This window comes from Pelophylax lessonae (assembly GCF_965119305.1).
Source record: "Pelophylax lessonae genome assembly, chromosome: 10".
Lineage (NCBI taxonomy): Eukaryota > Metazoa > Chordata > Amphibia > Anura > Ranidae > Pelophylax > Pelophylax lessonae.
This window is the reverse complement of record NC_138777.1, coordinates 131,581,284-131,587,283: the sequence shown is the minus strand read 5'-3', so window position 1 is coordinate 131,587,283 and position 6,000 is coordinate 131,581,284. Positions and strand designations below refer to the sequence as shown.

The window sequence follows — 6,000 nt, the reverse complement described above, 5'->3', positions numbered from 1 at the left end:
ACATTGAAAATACTCCCCCCCCCTCCCCCCGTCTCTTTAAACTAAGCTTCTAATGGTAAGATAAATCTGCCACAGTTCTAAAGTTATCTATTAAGAAAATTACATGTATTGATCAAATACTGTTGAAGAATGTGGTGGCCCTTGTTTTACAATTTAAAATAAAAAAATCTAGTTATAGCTAGTTTATAAGGAATAAATTAATTTAATTGCATGATGCTTGTATTGTATGATGCTTCCCATTAAAGATGCTCCAATTTGTTAGTTATGCTTTTTTTTTTAGTTCTTGTTAAAACCATTAAGTGGAGATCAAAACGCATACTAACCAAATAGCCTATCATACTTCCATCCCCAACATAAATTAAAGTGCCTTGTATCACTAATCCTTGACAAATTAAACAATTGCTATCCAAAGCTACTATTAGATCACCATCTATTACTGTATCTATCATTCACTGATAATTCTTTAGCGTGTAAACATAGGTACATATAGTTACATAGTAGGTGAGGATGAATAAAGACAATAGTCCATCCAGTTCAACCTGTGTAGGTGTGTGTGGCTGTAATCATCTCATATAGCCCTGAATGTTCTGATCCTTGAGATGTACATCTAAGAGTCTTTTGAAAGCCACCATACTTCCCGCAGAAACCACCTCTTGTGGTAGAGAATTCCACAATCTTGTAGCCCTAACAGTAAATAACCCCCCACGTTGCCTAAGGTTAAAACGCTTCTCCTCTAATCGCATTGTATGCCCTCGAGTCCTCATGCAATCCTTTTGACTGAATAGCTGTTTTTCTATGCCGAGATCTTTATAAATTGCTATCATGTCCCCCCTAAGGCGTCTCTTCTCCAGGGAGAATAAATCAAGCGATTGCAGACGCTCTTCATAATTAAGGTCCTCCAATCCCCTAATCAGTTTAGTTGCCCTTCTCTGGACTCTCTCCAGCTACAACACATCCCTCCTGAGGACTGGCGACCAGAACTGGACAGAGTACTCCAGATGCGGTCGGACCAGGGTTTTATAAAGTGGAAGGGTTATAGTCTTATCTCTGGAATACATCCCTTTCTTTATGCATGCTAATATTCTGCTGGCTTTGGCAGCTACCGCTTGACATTGCATGCTATTGCCTAATCTATCATCAACCAAGACTCCCAGATCTTTCTCCATTTTTGATTCCCCCAAGGGTTCCCCCCCTAACGTGTATTGTGCTTTTATGTTTTTAGTCCCCAAGTGCAAAACCTTACACTTCTCCACATTAAACCTCATTTGCCATGTCATTGCCCACTCTGTTATTTTGTCCAGGTCATTCTGTAGGATATCTGCTTCATGCTGTGCAGTTATTGCCCTTCCCAATTTTGTGTCATCTGCAAAAATTGATATTGAACTACTGATCCCGTCCTCAATGCTGTTTATGAATAAATTGAACAAGGTTGGTCCCAGGACTGAGCCTTGGGGGACCCCGCTTACCACCTCAGACCAGTCTGAGTATGTGCTGTTTATTACCACCCTTTGGACACACCCTTTTAGCCAGTTCCGTATCCAAGAGAAAACCCTGCTGTCGATACCTGCAGACCTTATTTTGTAGATTAAGCGCTTGTGGGGAACTGTATCAAATGCCTTAACGAAATCCAGGGACACCACATCCACTGGTCTGCCCCTATCTAGCTCACAGCTCACCTCCTCGTAGAATGTTAAGAGATTGGTTTGACAAGAACGCCCATTTGTAAACCGGTGCTGATTACTGCTGATGATGTTGTTGTCTTTAGCAAACTCTACGATATAGTCCCTTATCATCCCCTCCAGAAGTTTACATACTATCGATGTCAAACTGACAGGCCTATAATTTCCCGGGATATGCATCTGCCCCTTTTTGAATATCGGAATCACGTTAACTTTCCTCCAATCCCCTGGTACATCTCCTGTCCTAATACTGTCAGCAAAGATCAGGAACAGTGGTCTAGATATAACCTTACTGAGTTCCTTGAGTACTTGTGTTAACTTGTGTTAAGTTTATCCAGCCTTTCCCTGATTTCACCCTCTGTTAGCCATAGTGGCAAGTCCTGTGTATTGTAGAAAAAAATATACTATGTGTATTAGCGCGCCAGAGAGGTGGTTTCTAGAACCTGGTATGGGTAAGTAATTTGTGTAGAAAATAATGTTATAAATAAATAAATAGTAAGAATAAATATATCGTGATAATAAATAAATGCAGCTGCTAGTAAAGTGCGGGTGCCAATAATGAAAGAAAAGTATTCACAATAGTGATACCTCTAGCGCTTGCTATTCCCTAGTGGAATTTATATAATTACATGAGTGCTAAAAATACATGGTGAAACAAAATGAGTTCAAATATATTAATAATAATAGACCACTCCAATATAATTGTCCATTCAGTGTATGGTGATAAATTGATCAATAAATAAATCAATAAAATTAATAAAGTCCAAATCCAATATATGTGACTAAAGTGCTGGTGCTTCTTCCTTAATTGCTTTGGTGCTTCCTTTCCCGTGAAAAATAAATAAATTGCCCACTCACCATATGCTGTGGGTCCTATATGTCTTATGACATTAGAACCAATCGTGCTTCAGATAAGAAGAACCTTTCCAGGTTCGGATTCCCTCTCCCTGGATATAGACAGCCGCTGCGATTATACTTCCACCATGGAATGAGTCCACTGTATGAGATGTGCCTCCCAAATCATGATGGGGGAATAAAAGGATAGTGTGGTATTGTTTTTCCAAAATTTTATTTCACACACTGCACACTCAACGGTACAAATCCGTAAAAATCCAAAAGGTGAGTAAAAAACAGGTGTCATACACATCCACGGTTCAAATAAAAATTGCAGCAAGGTGAGGAAAATCGTGTTCAATCCAAAATAGTGACAAGCAGAACATAACAGGATCATCATACACGTGTGCTCAGAGGATTACTATGAAGAACTTAATAAGTTAGTGCACGATGAAGAAACCTATACGAAACTCACGAGTAATCCTTTAAACATATACAGAAAAAAATTTAAGAAATACCTGAAGAGGGCACACAAAAAAGGGAATACTTACCAACAAAGAATACCGATATCTACTTCCCGAAGCCCCCTGGACACCTGTCATTTATCAACTCCCTAAGGTCCATAAGAACCCTGAAAAACCGCCGGGCAGGCCCATAATCAGTGGGATAGATTCCCTCTTCTCACGTATAGGAGAATACCTAGATACTTATCTGAAACCTCTGGTTACACACTACCCATCACACCTCAGAGATAGCAAACACCTCATTAATCTTATCGATTCACACACATGGGAAGATGATGATATCATTTTAGCCACCATAGATGTGGAATCGTTATATACGAACATTGAACAAGAGGACGCCCTGTCAGCCATCAAGTGGGCCATAGAGGATCAACTAGAGTTGGAACCGGAACAAAAAGAATTCATTCCTAAACTCTTGAAGATGGCAATGAAGAGTAATTATTTTTGGCACCAGGGAGAATACTATCGCCAACATAAAGGAGTTGCCATGGGCGCCCGCTATGCACCCAGTGTAGCTAACCTTTTTTTAAGCAAGTGGGAAAACGAGGAAATCTGGGGAAAAAAACGAGATGAATTGGTAATGTACCGAAGGTATATAGATGACGTGATCATCGTTTGGAAAGGATCGGAAGAGACACTGAGGGAATACATAGAAGATATGAACAATAACCGTTACAAAATAAAATTCAGTGGGACTTGGGATAAGAATGAAATACACTACCTGGACCTTACCATATTTAAGGGAGAAAGTGGACTCTGCACTAAAACGCACTTTAAAGCAACTGATAGGAATGGTTATATCCCTACTCACAGTGGACACCATCCCAACTGGATAAAAGGAATCCCTAAGGGACAATTGATGCGCCTAAAAAGGAACTGCAGTAATGAACAGGATTTCATCATTCAATCGGATATGATTCTAGATAGGTTCCATGAAAAAGGATACAAGAGAAATATACTGGAAAAAATTAGAGAAGATGTAAAAGGTATGAATAGAGAAACACTTTTAAAAGACAAGAAAAAAGAAAATTAGGATTACTCTTTGAACTTCATCACACAATACAACGTAAGATATAAGGAAGTGGAAGACATCATAAAAAAGCACTGGCACCTTCTTCTGAGAGATGAAAAGTTGAGGGAGGTCATTCCGAATCGCCTGAAGTTTATATACCGAAGAGGACCTAACCTCAGAGATAAACTGGTGAAAAATGTCCCGGATCCCCCTAAAAAACTTTTAACCTTTCTGGATTACAAAGGTTTCTACTCATGCGGAAGGTGCAAATCATGTTACATAGTAGGTGAGGTTGAATAAAGACAATAGTCCATCCAGTTCAACCTGTGTAGGTGTGTGTGACTGTAATCATCTAACATAGCCCTCAATCTCCTGATCCTTGAGATGTAAGTCTAAGAGTCTTTTGAAAGTCACCATACTACCCGCAGAAACCACCTCTTGTGGTAGACAATTCCACAATCTTGTAGCCCTAACAGTAAAGAACCCCCCACGTTGCCTGAGGTTAAAACGCTTCTCCTCTAATCGCATTGTATGCCCTCGAGTCCTCATGCAATCCCTTTGACTGAATAGCTGTTTTTCTATGCCGAGATCTTTATAAATTGCTATCATGCCCCCCCTAAGGCGTCTCTTCTCCAGGGAGAATAAATCAAGCGATTGCAGACGCTCTTCATAATAAAGGTCCTCCAACCCCCTAATCAGTTTAGTTGCCCTTCTCTGGACTTTCTCCAGCTCCAACACATCCCTCCTGAGGACTGGCGACCAGAACTGGACAGAATACTCCAGATGCGGTCGGACCAGAGTTTTATAAAGTGGAAGGATTATAGTCTTATCTCTGGAATACATCCCTTTCTTTATGCATGCTAATATTCTGTTGGCTTTGGAAGCTGCCGCTTGGCATTGCATGCTGTTGCCTAATCTATCATCAACTAAGACTCCCAGATCTTTCTCCATTTTTGATTCCCCCAAGGGTTCCCCTCCTAACGTGTATTGTGTTTTTATGTTTTTGGTCCCCAAGTGCAAAACCTTACACTTCTCCACATTAAACCTCATTTGCCATGTCGTTGCCCACTCCGTAATTTTGTCCAGGTCATTCTGTAGGATATCTGCTTCATGCTGTGCAGTTATTGCCCTGGTCAATTTTGTGTCATCTGCAAAAACTGATAACGAACTACTGATCCCTTCCTCAATGCTGTTTATGAATAAATTGAACAAGGTTGGTCCCAGGACTGAGCCCTGGGGCACCCCGCTTACTACCTCAGACCAGTCTGAGTATGCGCTGTTTATTACTACCCTTTGGACACGGCCTTTTAGCCAATTCCGTATCCAAGAGCAAACCCTGCTGTCGATACCTGCAGACCTTATTTTATAAATTAAGCGCTTGTGGGGAACTGTATCAAACGCCTTAGCGAAATCCAAGTACACCACATCCACTGGTCTCCCCCTATCTAGCTCACAGCTCACTTCCTCGTAGAATGCTAAGAGATTGGTTTGACAAGATCGCCCATTTGTAAACCCGTGCTGGTTACTACTGATGATGTTGTTGTCTTTAGCATACTCTACGATATAGTCCCTTATCATCCTCTCCAAAAGTTTACATATTATTGATGTCAGACTGACAGGCCTATAATTTCCCGGGATATGTCTCTGGCCCTTTTTGAATATCGGAATCACGTTAGCCTTCCTCCAATCCCCTGGTACATCTCCTGTCCTAATACTGTCAGCAAAGATCAGGAACAGTGGTCTAGATATAACCATACTGAGTTCCTTGAGCACTCTCGGATGTACGCCATCCGGGCCTGGTGATTTGTTTGTGTTAAGTTTATCCAGTCTTTCCCTGATTTCCCCCTCTGTTAGCCATAGTGGCAAGTCCTGTGTATTACTACTAACCATACAGTCATGGTCAGTGTACCCTTCCTTTTCCTGCGTAAAGACTGACGAGAAAAAAGAATTC

General features: G+C 40.9%; 1 protein-coding gene across 1 annotated transcript in view; it reads right to left on the bottom strand.

Moving 5' to 3' along the window:
• Positions 1-6,000, bottom strand: part of RASGRP2 (RAS guanyl releasing protein 2) — a 1,091,080-nt gene that overhangs the window by 612,293 nt on the left and 472,787 nt on the right. The window lies entirely within an intron of this gene.